Source organism: Leucopleurus acutus, assembly GCF_964270905.1.
Source record: "Leucopleurus acutus genome assembly, chromosome: 2".
NCBI lineage: Eukaryota > Metazoa > Chordata > Mammalia > Artiodactyla > Delphinidae > Leucopleurus > Leucopleurus acutus.
In genome coordinates, this window is record NC_139143.1 from 149,748,557 (window position 1) to 149,765,560 (window position 17,004).

General features: G+C 36.5%; 1 protein-coding gene across 11 annotated transcripts in view; it reads left to right on the forward strand.

The window, feature by feature from the left end:
* The window catches only part of TUT4 (terminal uridylyl transferase 4), a 149,605-nt gene that overhangs the window by 1,639 nt on the left and 130,962 nt on the right, over positions 1 to 17,004 (forward strand). The gene's annotated exons all lie outside the window — the stretch shown is intronic.

Consider the following 17,004-nt stretch of genomic DNA (forward strand, 5'->3'; position numbering starts at 1 on the left):
ATACTTTGGGGAAGATAAGAATTTTAAGTTGTTTTATGCTTTAAAAAGATGATATTTAGTACAAACAAAATAGTTACTTTTTAAAAAAAGAGCTATTTTAGATAAATTTTCCTGCTGGTTGTAATTTTTCATTTGACTTGTGTGGAAAATGAAAAAATAAAGCTTCCTTGAAATAATACAGAAGCGGAAGTGAAAGTTATTGACATTTAATGTTTTAAGTCTAGCAAATATCTAAATACAAAAAGGAAATTAAAGTCTTTTCATTGTCCTAGGTCAAGTTGTTAGTAATACAGATAAACTAACAAGATGTTATGATGCACATAAGTTTAGTTCAATATTGTAAATCCTAAATCACATCTAGAATTACATTTAGTTTTAGTTAATGTAGCTGGAACAGTATAGTGTCTACATTATAATTTCAGACCTTTTAAAATAAAAATTTTTATTTGTAATTGTAAATGTCTGATTAATAAAAAGCTGTTTAAAGAGAATTTTTATTAGTTCTCAGAGTAGAGTCATTTTAGTAAGAGTAATTGGATGACTCTTTTTGACCTCAAAGTTAACCTTGACATGCACAATAAGCAGGATTAATTATGTTGTGTTCTTCATATAATGTCAAATCAGGATCTTTGCATAGACAAAGGTGTATGAATTTTATTTCTGCAGAAAGTTTCTGGTTTCAGAGAAACTATAAGTAAGACTTACCTGTAAATGCTGATGCCAGTAAATTTTGTTTATCCTTAAAAAAAGAGACCATTTTGATATAACAAATTCAGTGAGATGTGTTACTTCCTAACATAAACTACAAGTGCTTGAATTCAGTTGATTGTTACTGCAGATAGAAATATGTTCTAAAAAAGAACAGTTCTAGAAAGACAAATAGGCAAGGGGAGTAAAGCCGGATATATAGACTTTTTTCTTCTTAGAGGAATTAAGATTAATTACACTGAACTAAGTAAATTAGAATTTTTTTACACTAAGATTTACCTGTTTTGTTTCAGTCATTGTGCTAGACATGTTTATGTATTTTTTTCACTTGTTCAGTGTAACAACCCTATGAAAACTGTTTTATAAATGAGGAATCTCTGACTCAGGTTAATTTGCATAAGAGCATAGAGTTAGAAAGATTGAAAGCAGCTCTGTGCGTTCTTCCTATTATATATGTCATGTTGCTTCTCAGATGTATCAAGTGTTCTTCCAATTTTATAGGAGAAACTGCCTAAGGTTGCTTGTTCATTCATCATTTAATCATTTGTTTCTTCAAACATTTGCATTTGTACTTTATGCTAGACATTGCTAGGTTTTAGAGATATAAAATTATTGAAGACAACCTCTTGCTTCAGGGAACTCAGTCATATAATATGTACAGATAAATTGCAACACACTAGATTATGGGAGTTCGGAGGGAAGAAGCCGGCTCTTGAGGGATGAGTAGGAGTTTTCCAGGTGGAGAAGGGGATAGACGGGAGGCCATTGCAAAGTAAAGGAATAATGTGTGTGAAGGTGGTAAGTTGTAATAGGGCTTGGTGTTTAGGGGAGAGTGAGAAATTCAGTGTGGTATGAATTGAGGAGTTATGGATAGAGTGGTGAGAGAAATGGTTTGAAGTACCTGGCAGATTGTGAAGATTATTGTGTATGTTAAATGAAGACCTTTGGATTTTTATCGTGTAAAGTGAGATCACCAAGTGGGATAGTGGTTGAGCTGTAATTAAAATTATGTTTTTTGATTCCTATTTTAGTATTTCTTTCTCCTTGGCTTCTCCATCAATAGATTTACCCTTGTTTTCATTGGATAGTCAAGCCATCTTTTGTATGCTGCTCTCTTCTCCTCTCTCTAGTTGCTGTATTCCAGACTGGTTCTTTGAGGATCCTGTGATCCAAGTCTTATTGTCTAAGAACGTTTAATTTCTTAGAGGAGTCTTTTGAGGTAAAAATAACTCTGGGAGGGCTTCCCTGGTGGCGCGGTGGTTGAGAGTCTGCCTGCCGATGCAGAGGACATGGGTTCGTGCCTCGGACCGGGAAGATCCCACATGCCGCGGAGCGGCTGGGCCCGTGAGCCATGGCCGCTGAGCCTGCGCGTCCAGAGCCTGTACTCCGCAACGAGAGAGGCTACAACAGTGAGAGGCCCACATATCGCAAAAAAAAAAAAAAAAAAAAAAACTCTGGGAGAAATCACCTTGTTATGGTTACACAGGAAGTGTTTTCACTCCTTGGCTTGGGTTAGCTGACTGCTTTCTAGTTTACCACTGGAAAGCAATAACATAGGGCATTGGGGAATGTGGGCTGGAAAGCAGAGGCAGGATTCATACAAGCTCGGTGTTCATTAGTAAAGATGAGCAAAGTCCTACTGATCTTTATACAAAGCAATCTGTATTTTCAAAAATTAGGTATTTTGTAAGACACACAATAATCTGGTTGTTTTAAATGGGTATTTGATTTACAATGATAATAGGTAACTTACTGCATAGTTACTATGTATTCATTTATTGCTAAAGATCTTAGAAGTATTCATCGGCCCTCGCAACAACTCCTTTTATATTATCAGTATTTATAGGTGAGGAAAGTAGCTGCAGAAAGACTAAATACCTTGGATAAGATCTCAGAGCTAGTTTGCTGCTGAGCCAGGATTTGAACTCAGGGTGTCTGAGTCTAGAGTTAGAGCTCTTAATCACTATACTATGTTGCACCTTAAGCTTAGGTTGTCAAAATTTAGTATGCAGAGGATGTTAAATTCAGTATAGTCGCATAGGTTGTCAAAAAATGTTTTGTTAAGAACATAAAGTATGAATTAAGATGATAATGAAATCTGATTGCATTTTGTCAGTCTCAGCTGTACACTGTAGTTTAAATAATTTAATTAACATTAAAATTGATTGGTCATTAACTATAAATAGCTCCAGTCTTGCGCTGAGGGTTAGTTTAGGTCAGCGGTATTCAAACTATGTTTGGGGACCTTTTGGGGGTCTTTGAGTCGTAACTGTTTTCATAGTAATATTAAGAAGATATTTACCTTTTCCCCTTTCATTTTCTCATCTGGAATGTAGAGTGATAGATAAATGTGAAAACATTATTACTTTGATGGTATTGGAATGTGTAATAGTGTATTCTTTTTTTCTTTTTCTTTGAGATATAATTTACAGTACCATAAAACTCACCTTTTTAAAACATGCAGTTCAGGGACTTCCCTGGCAGTCTGGCGGTTAAGACTCCGCGCTTCCAATGCAGGGGACATGAGTTTGATCCCTGGTTGGGGAACTAAGATCCCATATGCTGCGTTACGTGACCAAAAAAAAAAAAAGCATGCAGTTCAGTGTATATTCGTAAGGTTATGTAACCATCACTACTGTTTAATTCCAGAACATTTTCATCTTACCAAAAGAAACCCTGTGCCCATTAGCAATCACCCTGCATCCCCCCCCCCACCTCAAGCTTTTGGCAGCCACTAAACTGCTTTCTGTCTCATTCTGTCTTTGGAATTGCTTCATGTGAATAGAGTCATATAACATGTGACTTTTTGTGCCTGGCTTCTTTCACTAAGCATAATGTTTTCAAGGTTCGTCCATAATACATCATGTATTAGCACTTCATTCCTTTTTATGGCTGAATAATACTACATTCTGTGGAATGTATTCTATAGAGATACCACATTTTGTTTATCCATTCATCATTTGATAGACATTTGGGTTATTTCCACTTTTTGGCTATTATGAATAATGTTTCTTTGAACATTCATGTAAAAGTTTTTGTGAGGATGTATGTTTTCATTTCTCTTGGATATATACCCAGGAGTGGAATTGCTGAGTGTTTTGATACATTTATGTTTAACTTTATGGAGGAACTGCCAAACTATTTTCCTGAGAGGCTGCACCATCTTATATTTTCGCTAGTAATGTATGAGGGTTCTAATTTCTCCACATCCTCACCAACACTTGTTATTGTCCATCTTTTAAATTATTGCCATCCTAGCTGGTGAAGTGGTATCTCATTGTGGTTTTGATTTGCACTTCCCTAATGACTAATGATGTTAAGCATCTCTTCATGTGTCTGTTGCCTATTTGTATATCTTATTTGGAGAAATGTCTATTTAAATCCTTTGTTCATTAAAAAAAATTAGATTATTTTTATTGTTGAGTTGTAAGAGTTCTTTATATATTCTGCGTACTAGACCCTTATCAGATAAATGATATGCAAAAATGTTCTCCCATTTTGTGGGTTATCTTTTCATTTTCTTTTTTTAAATTTAAAAAATTTGGCAAAATATAACATAAAATTTACCATGTTAACCATTTTTAAGTGTATATTCACAGTGTTGTGCAACCATCACCACCATCCATGTCCAGAACTTTTTCCTTTTTCCTAAACTAACACTCTGTGCCCTTAAGCAGTAACTCTTCATTCCCTCCTCCCCTCAGCCCCTAGCAACCATCATTCTACTTTCTGTTTCTATGCATTTGACTACTGTATGTAATTAGAGTCATATAATATTTGTTCTTTTGTGACTTACTTTATTTAGCACAGTTTCTTCAGGGTTCTTCCACGTTTTAGCATGTGTCGGAATTTGCTTCTTTTTTAAGGCTGAATAATGTTCTGTTGTATTTATATACCATATTTTGTTTATCCATTCATCCGTTGATAGACACTTTGGTTGCTTCTGCCTTTTGGCTATTGTGAATACTGCTGCTGTGGATGTGGGTGTACAAATATCTGTTTGAGTCCCTGCTTTCTGTTCTTTGGAAATGTACCCAGAAGTGGAATTGCTGGATCATGTGGTAAATCTATGTTTAGTTTTTGAGGAACTGCCATTTAATTCTTTTCATTTTCTTGAGTATGTTTTTTTAAGCACCCAAGTTTTAGATTTTGATAAAGTCCTATTTATCTATTTCTTCTTGCGCTTTGGGAGTCATATCCAAGAGATATAAGCCAAAATTACAAAGATCTACACCTGTGTTTTTTTCCTACCAGTTTTATAGTTTTAGCTTTTACATTTAGGTTTTTGATCCATTTTTAGTTAATTTTTGAATGTGGTGTGAGGCAGAGGTCCAACTTCATTCTTTTGCATGTGGCTATCCAGTTATCCTAGCACCATTTATTGACAAGACTATTCTTTCCCTTGTTGAATGATCTTGGTATCATTGTTGAAAATCAATAGACCATAAAAGTCTCTGTTTGTTTCTGGCTTCTCAATTGATTCTGGATTCTCCGTTGATTTGTATGTCTGTCCTTATGCCAGTACCACCCAGTCTTTTTTCCTTTTATTTATTTATTTATTTTTGGCTGCGTTGGGTCTTTGTTGCTGTGCGCGGGCTTTCTCTATTTGTGGCAAGTGGGGGCTCCTCTTCCTTGTGGTGCACGGGCTTCTCGTTGCGGTGGCATCTCTTGTTGGGGAGCACAGGCTCTAGGCGTGACGGCTTCAGTAGTTGTGGCACATGGGCTCAGTAGTTGTGGCTCGTGGGCTCTAGACCGCAGGCTCAGTAGTTGTGGCACACGGGCTTATTTGCTCCGCGGCATGTGGGCTCTTCCCGGACCAGGGCTCGAACCCGTGTCCCCTGCATTGGCAGGAGGATTCTTAACCACTGCACCACCGGGGAAGTCCCACCACCCAGTCTTGATTACTGTAGCTTTGTAGAAGTTTTGAAATTGGGAAATCGAAGTTGAAGTTGTGAGTTCTCCAACTTAACTTTTCCTTTTCAAGATTGTTTTTGGCTGTTCTGAGTCCCTTGCATTTCCGTGTGCATTTTAGGATCCACTTGTCAATTTTTGAAGAAAATCTTGTACTTCTTTTGTTATTACTTTGATGGTATTGGAATGTGTAATAGTGTATTCTTCTTTTTCTTTTTCTTTGAGGTATAATTTACAGTACCAATTGTAAATAGAATTTTTTTTTTTTTTTTGCGGTACGCGGGCCTCTCACTGTTGTGGCCTCTCCCGTTGCGGAGCACAGGCTCCGGACGCGCAGGCTCAGCGGCCATGGCTCATGGGCCTAGCTGCTCCGCGGCATGTGGGATCTTCCTGGACCAGGGCACGAACCCATGTCCCCTGCATCGGCAGGTGGACTCTCAACCACTGCGCCACCAGGGAAACCCTGGAATTGTTTTCTTGACTTCACTTCTGGACTGTTCATTGCTAGTATGTAGAAATACAATTGATTTTTGTATATTGATCTTGGATAGTAATCTTGCAGGACTAATTTATTAGCTCTAACGGGTTTTTTGAGGATTCCTTAGGATTTTCTACATATGGGATCATGTCATCTGCAAATATAGATAGTTTTACTTTTTCTTTTCCAGTCTGGATGCTTTTTATTTCTTTTTCTTGCCTAATTGCCCTGGCTGGTACAGTGTCGAAGAGAAGTGAAGACAACAGGGAATTCCCTGGAGGTCCAGTGGTTAGGACTCGGTGCTTTCACTTCTGTGGCCTGTGTTCAATCCCTGGTCAGGGAACTAAGATCCTGCAAGCCATGCGGCCAAAATGAATAAATAAATAAATAGATAAATGTTAAAAAAAACGTGAAGACAACATATCCTTGTTTCTGTTCTTAAGGGAGAAAACATTTCACCATTAAGTATGATGTCACATGTGGGTTTTTTGGTCAGATTGAGGAAAGTTTCTTTTGATTCCTAATTTGTTGAGTGTTTTTATTGTAAAAGGGTGTTAGATTTTATCAAATGCTTTTTTTTGTGTCACTCGAGATGACTGTGTGGTTTTTGTCCTTTATTTTATTAATATGGTGTATTACATTGATTGATTTTCATATTGAACCAACCTTGCATTCCTGGTATAGAATACACTTGATCCTGGTGTATAACTTTTTGTTGCTGGATTTGGTTTGCTAGTATTTTGTTGAGGATTTTGCATCTGTATTCGTAAGACACATTGGCGTATAGTTTTCTCGTAATGTTTTTGTCTGGTTTTGGTATTAAGGCAATACTGGCCTTATAGAATGAGTTAATAGTGTATTTTGTATTTGAAAAATTTCTCAGTTTTAATATCTAATGATGTAAGTGTTAATAGCTATAACTTACATAAACAAAAGTTCTTGGGATTCTTGGTAATTTTTAGGAGTATAAATGCATCCTGAGGTCAGAAAGTTTGAGAACTGCTGGTTTAGGCTAAGGACATATCTTAGTGCCTAAGTATTGAACCAAAAAATATGTCTCTTCTTTTTTGTCATAAAACAATCCCATTTGTGTCATTTTAGGCAAGTCATATACTCAGGGTGCCTCATTAATATATAAAGTGGAAATACTGCAAGACTGTTAACTTTACAGGTGTGCAAAGATAAATGAATGAATGAATGAATATATTAGCTGATACTGTATCTTCAAAACAAACCTGTTTTTAAAAAATTTTTAAATTTTATTTAATTTTTTTATACAGCAGGTTCTTATTAGTTATACATTCTATGCATATTAGAGTATATATGTCAATCCCAGTCTCCCAATTTATGACACCACCATCCCCCACCACCACTTTCCCCCCTTGTTGTCCATACATTTGTTCTCTACATCTGTGTCTCTATTTCTGCCATGCAAACTGGTTCACCTGTACCATTTTTCTAGGTTCCACATATATGCATTAATATATGATATTTGTTTTTCTTTTTCTGACTTATTCTGTATGAGTCTCTAGATCCATCCACGTCTCTACAAATGATCCAATTTCATTCCTTTTTATGGCTGAATAATATTCCATTTTGTATATGTACCACATTTTCTTTATCTATTCATCTGTCGATGGGCATTTAGGTTGCTTCTGTGACCTGGCTGTTGTAAATAGTGCTGCAGTGAACATTGGGGTGCATGTGTCTTTTTGAATTACGGTTTTCTCTGGGTATATGCCCAGTAGTGGGATTGCTGGGTCATATGGTAATTCTATTTTTAGTTTTTTAAGGAACATCCATACTGTTCTCCATAGTGGCTGTATCAATTTACATTCCCACCAGCAGTGCAAGAGGGTTTCCTTTTCTCCACACCCTCTAGCATTTGTTGTTTGTAGATTTTCTGATGTTGCCCATTCTAACTGGTGTGAGGTGATAGATACCTCATTGTAGTTGTGATTTGCATTTCTCTAATAATTAGTGATGTTGAGCAGCTTTTCATGTGCTTCTTGGCCATCTGAATGTGTTCTTTGGAGAAATGTCTATTTAAACAAATCTTTTTTTTAAATTGAAAAATTTGTAAGGGCTCCAGGACTTTTTGTAGGAACTTATGGTATGAGACAGTGTCTTGAATTCTGTCATACAGGTAAAAAGTAGTTAGTGTTTGGAACTTGTATTTAAGCTTTCTGTGATAGTACCAGTTTTAAACCAGTAATTTTCATTATATGAGAGGTACACCTCCTTAGGAAGGTGTTTCATAATCACTTTGGAAGGTCTTTTAAACCACTCACAGCTAGCCTCTCCCACCTCCCATTCTTGTGTTCCTCTTTATTTCTGTTGGCTGTGTATTCTGTTTCTCAGATGGGTTAGAAAAATGATTGAGAGCCATTATTCTGAATCCTCTAGGGGGTTTGTAGCTTGTTCCCTTCACACCTCCTTCCTCAAAGCCAGAAAACCAGACCCATGTTTTTCTATATAGTGTCTGTCTATTCTTCTATACTCCTCTAAAATTCTTCTTCTTTTAAGACTGGTGTCATACTGCCAAGGGGGAAAGGTGGCAGGGTGGTGGGGTTGGTGGTGTGATGAATTGGGTGATTGGGATTGACATGTATACACTGATGGGTATAAAATCGATGACTAATAGAACCTGCTGTATAAAAAAATAAATAAAATTAAATTAAAAAATTCAAAGAAAAAAAAAGACTGGTGCCCTACTGGCTGTTTCTTACCTGACTTTGTTATTTCAATCTAGGAACCTCTATGTCACTCCCTTATGTTCACTGATACTTTGGTATAATTTTTGATGTCATATCAGGCAGTTGGAAGCATAATACTGAAGGTTACCTAACATCTTAACTTTATTTTTCCTTAATTTCTGTATTCCAGTGGTATTCAACTCTACCTTCCTTGACACACCTACTCATATGGTTCCAAAATGGTTCTACTTCTGACCAAAATCTCCTTAATATCTGTATGTGCATCTTTCTCATTTCTTTAGTTTTCTCATCTATCCCTAATCTCTTTGTATATAACCTCTTTTGGGCTTTATCCTTCCCCCTCACCAGTACCATTACTGTTGTGTTTGCTTACTCTATTGAAATATTCATTCTGTCAGTCCCCTACCCAGTATGAACTTAAATATCTGTAAATTGTATAAACTAGTAGACTGGTGTGTTATATATGTAGTTAGGTCTTTAACACAGTTGGGCAGTATTTTAGTCAGATTTCTTTCCTGTTTCTCACATTTAGTATTGTTTTACCCTGGCCTTAAGCCCTCTACTGCCCTCTGCCTTTCTCAGTCAGTGTTGGACTTCTGTTTCATAGAACAATGTTATAAAACTTGTGTTCCTCACAGTCCTTTGAGATGCTGATAGGTGGTCCTGGCAAAAAATGTTTCTTTAGTCAAATAAATCTGGGAAATGTTGCAAATTAGATCTCACTCTTAGAGATTTACAGTGCTTATTAGGATATTGAAGCATCTTTTGGGAAGAAACCCATTTAACTTTAACACAACTTTTCCCTCTCCGCAATCCCACTAAAATTGCTTGTGTTAAGGCCCTAAATAACCTTTTTTTTTTTTTTTTTTGTGGTACGCGGGCCCCTCACTGCTGTGGCCTCTCCCGGTGCAGAGCACAGGCTCGGGATGCGCAGGCCCAGTGGCCATGGCTCACGGGCCCAGCCGCTCCGCGGCATGTGGGATCTTCCTGGACTGGAGCATGAACCCGTGTCCCCTGCATCGGCAGGCAGACTCAACCACTGCGCCACCAGGGAAGCCCCTAAATAACCTTTTAATACTTTTTACTATTATTGATAACTATTCTTGTTTACTTCTGTGACATCTCCTTTTCCTCTCTTCTCTGTCTTCCTGTTCTGCAGAAGTTAATCTAAAGCAGAAATTGTGTTACTCTTCTGCTTATCATCTATGGCTTCTCTTTGTTAAAGTCTAAACTTGAGTTGGTGTAATATGTGTACCAATTTACATTCCCAGTTCATCTCCTGTATTCATCGTTATGCATGCTATTTTACATCCTAAAAAACCTGTCAGAGTTTTAGAAATATATTTTGTCTAGTACATACAAATCGTGTCTTACTCCTTCTCTTAAGTGAGAAATTCTTTCTCAGCTCAATATTATCTCCATGTAGAAGCCTTTTTCTTCGGCTCTTTCCTCAGGGTTTCCTTAGCATGTGTCACATAATATTGTCATTATTTGTTTATATGACTATCTCCCCTTTTAGACATGAGCCTATTATTTATCTTTGTATCTCCAGCTTTTAACTGAGCACCTTATATGTGAATGTTGAAAATTAATCTTTGTTAAAACTAATTCCAGATTTATATGTTTTTACCTGAGCAAATAAAAGCACAGCTACATAATTTGCAGGGCCTAGTGCAAAATAAAAATGCAGGGTCCCTAGTTCAAAACGCAGGAAAAAAAGTGCTGTTAAAGTTACTAAAACATCAAGGTTTTTTCCTTCTTCTTTGATCTTACTCTCAGCTCGTTTTATTTCCTTTTTAATGTCATTGTAAATAAAGAACATTAAAATTGTTAAATAAGCATGAATTTTACTGTTCAACTTTGTATTTTGCAATGTCAGATTTAAATGCAAATATATGATTATGTAACTCTTACGTGGAATTGCTCAAATTTCATAGCTTGTACATATATATTTCAGTCTTACCAGAACAGGGAAAACACTGCACAAAACTTACTCGCTGATTTTATTTCATTTCTTATACTTGCACATTCTACCAACAGTCTTTACCTTTGATTTGGCAGGACTGAAAGGAAAAGGAACTGTGGCTTGCTCTATCTTTCCCTTTCCTTCTGTGTTGTCACTTTCAGCATAAGTGGTTGGTTAATACAGGGAAGTAACATGAGTAAGAAAAGATATGATAGGCTTTTTGATCATACATGTTTCTTAGAATTCCATTGCCTTTCCTCTGTGTTTGAAGCAAGTTATGGTTCAAACAAAATGTGGCTTCTTGGGCTGTTAGTACCCTTGCTTACTTAGTTGTAGACAACATGCTTACTTAATATTCACATTGAGTCTTGCTGAACTCCCCACACATCATGGCTCCACCGATATTCTGTGTTCACGGGACATCACCAAATCTATATGAGAATGAGGTGGAAACGAATGGCAAGGTATACATTTTGCGTATATCTCCTGCTCCTGTGCATGTTCCATTGTCCTATTAGACTTCACTACAAAACACAGATTCAAAGATAAAATTATTAAGAATTTCAAGTTGGTGACAGGAGAGCTTTAAACCAAGCACAGCATCTTTCTGAGCATGGAGCCCTCTGTAACTGCACAGATCACCTGACCATGAAATTAGCCCTGAACAAAGAGATTGGAGGGAAATAGTAACATGGGTCGAGACAAAGAGACTGCCTTATTTCACCTTGTACTAATGTGATAAGCCTTGTTACTGCTCCTTTATTTTGAGGCATTCTGAGGGTTGTGTTCCTTATTGCCTTGAAGTTAGGTGCAGCCATGTGGCTTTTTTTGGTAAATGAAATGTGAGCAAAGGTGAGCAGTGCTATGCCTTCTCCCTCTGTTTTGCTAATATGGGAGGTAACGTAAGATTAAAGCAGCTTGGAATGCTGAGCCAATGCATAAAGGACAGCTGCCTTAGAGAGTCACCTTAATTCACAGAGGATTTTGCATGAGTTGTTAAATCAATGTATGTTGTGATAAACACTGAGTTGTAGAGGTTGTTATTGCAGCATAACCTGGCCCATTCCAAGGGATACAGTATATGAAATTTCAAAATGAATATGGTGTTAGTAGCACAAGAGTTGTAGGACCAGCACAGTTACATATCACAATTTTTGGACCTGTGGGACAAACTTTGTCTCCCCAACAAACAAGTAACACTTAAAAAGTGTTAGCTACTTTGTTATACATAAATACCAAAGAACTGCCTGATGTTGGAAGAATCAAGAACTTTCTAGTGAATCTTGCATCACAGAACTCTTCATATAGATAGAGCTTGTTCTTGATTATTTGTTTATAAGGAAAAAGAGGAAAGTGTGGCTTGGATAATTAGGGGATCCAGATGATCTCCATATCTCATTAGAAAAAAGCCCAAAAAACAATTGGCAACCTCAGGCTGTTTTAATCAACAAATTGCTTGTGAAAAGAAGCATGACTTAAACTAAACTTCTTTGACCAGTGGCCAAAAAAGCTTTACCAGATGAACACAGAAGGAAAAGGCTTGATTAATCCAGAAAACCTAGCTAATTGGGCTTTAGATGAGGATCTAGGTAATTTAGTTTGGAAATCCCATTTATTTACAAAACTGAATTTGAGAGAAGAGGGCACAATTCTACTTGCCTTTCATCATAAAAACTGTCAGTTGATTTACCCATATAAAACGTTATGTTTTTTTAAACCTTTAGCTATTTTAGAATATGATTGACATTTAAAATTTGAGGTTTGTGATATTTTATATAAGCTTAATACACATTATTTCGATTAAATATTTTGAGTTAAAATTTTTTTTATTCTGGTAAAGTATACATCACATTAAATTTATCGTTTTAACCTTTTTAAGTGTACAATTCAGTGGCATTAGTACATTCACAATGTTGTGTAACCATTGCCACTATTTATTTCCAAAACTATTTTTATCATCCCAAACAGAAACTCTGTGCCTATTAAGCAATGACTTCCCATTCCCCTTTCCCACTAGCCCCTGATAACTTCTGTTCTACTTTCCCTGTGAATTTACCGATTCTCAATATCTTATATAATTGAATCATACAATATCTGCCGTTTTGTCAGTGACTGATTTCATTTAGCATGATGTCCTCAAGGTTCATCCATGTTGTAGCATGTGTCAGAGTTTCGTCCTTTAAATGGCCAAGTAATATTCCATTGTGTGTATCCCACATTTTGTTTATCCATTCATCTGTTGATAGATGCTTGATTGCGTCTACCTTCTGGCTGTTGTGAATAATGCTGCAGTGAACATGGTGTACAAATATCTGTTTGAGTCCCTATTTTCAGTCTTTTGGATATATGCCTACGAGTAGAATTGCTAGATCATATGGCAATTCCATGTTTAACTTTTTGAGGAACTTCCAAACTGTTTTCTGCATCAACTGCGTCATTTTATTCCCACCAGCAGTTGCATGAGGATTCCCACTTGGTTTTTTGTTTTTTGGCTTTGGTTGCCTTTGCTTTTGGTATCAAATCCAAAAAAATCATTGTCAAGATGGATGTCAAGGATGCAATTTTAAATTTTGATGAAGACCAATTTATCTGTTTTTTTCTTTTGTCATCTGTGCTTTTGATGTCATATTTAAGAAACTGTTGCCAAATCCGAGGTCATGAAGATTTATAGTTTTTATGCAGTTATATTTATGTGTGTGTTTGTGTAGAGTATAAGGTATAGTTTTAGTATAGATATTAAATTTAGGTCTTTGTTCTTTTGTTTTTATCCTTGTATTGTTTATTTCTGAAAATATAGGTATATATATTCTCTTCTTTCTTACAAAAAATTAGCTTACTACACGTGCCTGTGTATATTACTTTTTTTCACTTAACAGTATATCTTCACTATCATTCCATAACAGAATAGAGAGTTCCTCAGTCTAGTTTACATCTGTATGGTAATATATTTTATTGTTTTATGACAATTTTTCTATAATTTTTCAAAAGGCTCAAATGGTCATTTGAGTTTTTTTCCTGTCTGCTGCTTTTACAATTAGTGTCTTGTCTTATTTGATCCATTTTGAGTTAATTTTTGCAACTGGTGTAAGGTCAGGGTCCAGCTCCATTCTTCTGAACAGGCGTGTTCAGTTTTCCAGCACCATTTATTGAAAAGACTGTCCTTTCCTCCATTCAGTGCTCTTAGCACTGTTGTCAGATCGAATGACCACGTATGTAAGGGTTTATTTATGGGCTCTGTATTCTGTTCCATTGTTACATGTCTTTCCTTATGCCATTACCAGACTGTTTTGGTTATTGTAGATTTGTGTAGTAAGTTTTGAAATAAGAAAGTGTTATTCTTCCAACTAATGTTTTCCTTTTTTTAGATTTTTTTGCCTATTTAGAGTCCTTTGAAATTCCATATGACTTTTAGGATGGGTTTTTGTTTCTGCAAAAAATGCCATTGTGATTTTGATAGTGATTGCACTGAGTCTGTAGATCCCTTTGGGTAGTATTGTTAACAATATAAGTCATTGGCAATGACTTAAGTGAAGGAAACAAATGGGTGAGTGCACAGTGGGCTGCAGTTTATGAATTCTGCCCAGTCTCCAGCTTTTGGCGGCACTGGGAAAGCAGACTAAATAGTTTTGAGGACTCTTGATGTTGATAACAATAAGCAAGGAGTGGAGTATTTAATTCTTTTAAGGTGAATGATAAACATTGTAAAAGGTGTGTTTTCGAATGTTCTGCTCCCTTCGGCTGTAGGTCACATGAACTTAAAATACTTCCTGATTCCTTAGTTACCCATAGGCAGTGAGTGACCAAGGTCTGAAAAGGGAAGAGCAAGAAAGGTAGGTAGGGAAAGTAGACTGGAAGGAATCTATGAACATGGGATGTCACTGCATTTATTTATTTAATTTCTTTCAGTAATGTTTTGTAGTGTAATGTTTTCAGGGTAAAAATTTTTTTGCTTCCTTTGTTAAATTTATTCTTTATTACTTTTTTTTTTTTTTTGCGGTACGCGGACCTCTCACTGTTGTGGCCTCTCCCGTTGCGGAGCACAGGCTCCAGACGCGCAGGCTCAGCAGCCATGGCTCACGGGCCCAGCCGCTCCGCGACGTGTGGGATCCTCCTGGACCGGGGCACGAACCTGCGTCCCCTGCATCGACAGGTGGGCTCTCAACCACTGCGCCACCAGGGAAGCCCCTAAATTTATTCTTAAAGTATTGTATTCTTTTTGATTCTATTGTAAGTGGAATCATTTTTGTAATTTCATTTATGGATTGTTTGCTACTGTAAAGAAATCTGTGTGTTGATTCTGTATCCTGCAACTTGCTGAATTTGTTTATTAGCTCTGTTTTTTTGTGTGTATTCTTGGGATTTTGTTACATTTAATATCATGTCATCTGCAAACATAGTTTTACTTTTTCTTTTCCAGTTTGGTCGCCTTTTATTTCTTTTACTTGGCTAATTGCTCTGGCTAGAACTTCTAGTACTGTGTTAAATAGAAGTGGCAAAAGCAGACATCTTTATCTTATTGTGGGTCTTAGGGGAAATTTTTTTAAGTCTTTCACTAATGAGTATGATGTTAGCTGTGTGTTTTTCGTTTTGTTTTCGTTTTGGGTGGTTTTTTTTTTTTTGTAGATGGCCTTTATTACGTTGAGGAAGTTCCTTTGTGTTACTAGTTTGAGTGTTTATATCATGAAAAGGTGCTGGATTTTGTCCAATGCTTTCTTCTGCATCAGTTGAGATGATCACGTATTTTTCTTTTCCTTCAGTCTATTAATGTGGTTTATCACATTGATAATTCAATCACCCTTACATTCTGAAGATAAATCTCATGTGGTCATGGTGTATAACCCTTTTAATATGCTGCTGAATTTGGTTTGCTAGTACTTTGTTGATGATTTTTTGCATATATATTCAGAGTGTCAGAGTAATGCTGGCCTCATAGAATGAGTTAGGAAGTGTTCCCTCCTTTTCAATTTTTGGAAGTGTTTGAAAAGGATTGGTATTGATTCTTTACATGTTGAGTAAGCTTCTCCATTATAGCCTTCTGATTGTGAGCTTTTTTTGTTGAGGGGTTTTTGATTACTGATTCAGTCTACTTACTTGTTGTAGGTGTATTCATATTTTATATTTGCTCTTGACTCAGTTTTGGTAATTTGTGTGTTTGTAGGAATTTGTCCATTCCACCTAGGTTATCCAATTTGTTGATGTACAGTTGTTCATAGTATTCTTTTATAATCCTTATTTTAAAAAATTATATCAAATATCCTTTTATCTCCATTTAAAAAATTGTGGTAAAATAATACGTTGCTTAAAAAAATACATTGTTTGGGCTTCCCTGGTGGCACAGTGGTTGAGAGTCCGCCTGCCAATGCAGGGGACACGGGTTCATGACCTGGTCCGGAAAGATCCCACATCCCGCGGAGCGGCTGGGCCTGTGAGCCATGGCCGCTGAGCCTGCATGTCTGGAGCCTGTGCTGCGCAACGGGAGAGGCCACAACAGTGAGAGGCCCGCGTACCGCAAAAAAAACAGAAAACAAAAAACATTGTTTTCATTTGTCTCAAGGTATTTTCCGATTGCCCTTGTGATTTCTTCTTTGACCCGTTGGTTTGCGTGCATTGTTTAATTTTCACATATTTATGAATTTTCCAGTTTTTTTCCTGTTATTGATTTGATTTCCAATTTCAGTCTACTGTGATAAGAAAAGGTAATTTGTATGATTTCAGTCTTTTTAAATTTATTAAGACTTGTTTTGTGGCCTAACATAATAGTCTATCCTTGAGAATGTTCCATGTGTACTTGAGAGGAATATGTATTCTGCTGAGGTTGGGTTGAGTCTTCTGGATTTATCTGTTAGGTCTCATTGGTGTATAACGTTATTCAAGTCCTCTATTTCCTTATTGGTTTTCTGTCTGGTTGCTCTGTTATTGAAAGAAAGGTATTGAAGTCTCCAACTATTTTATTTATTTATTTATTTAATTGAAATATAGTTGATTTACAGTGTTGTGTTAATTTCTGCCATACAGCAAAGTGACTCATATATATATTATATATAATGTATATAATATATGTATACATTCTGTTTAATATTCTTTTCCATTGTGGTTTATCTCAGGATTTTGGATATAGTTTTCTGTGCTATACAGTAGGACCTTGTTTTCCATTCATTCTGTATGTACTAGTTTGCATCTACTAACCCCAAACCCCAGTCCATCCCCCCTCCCCACTCCCTCCC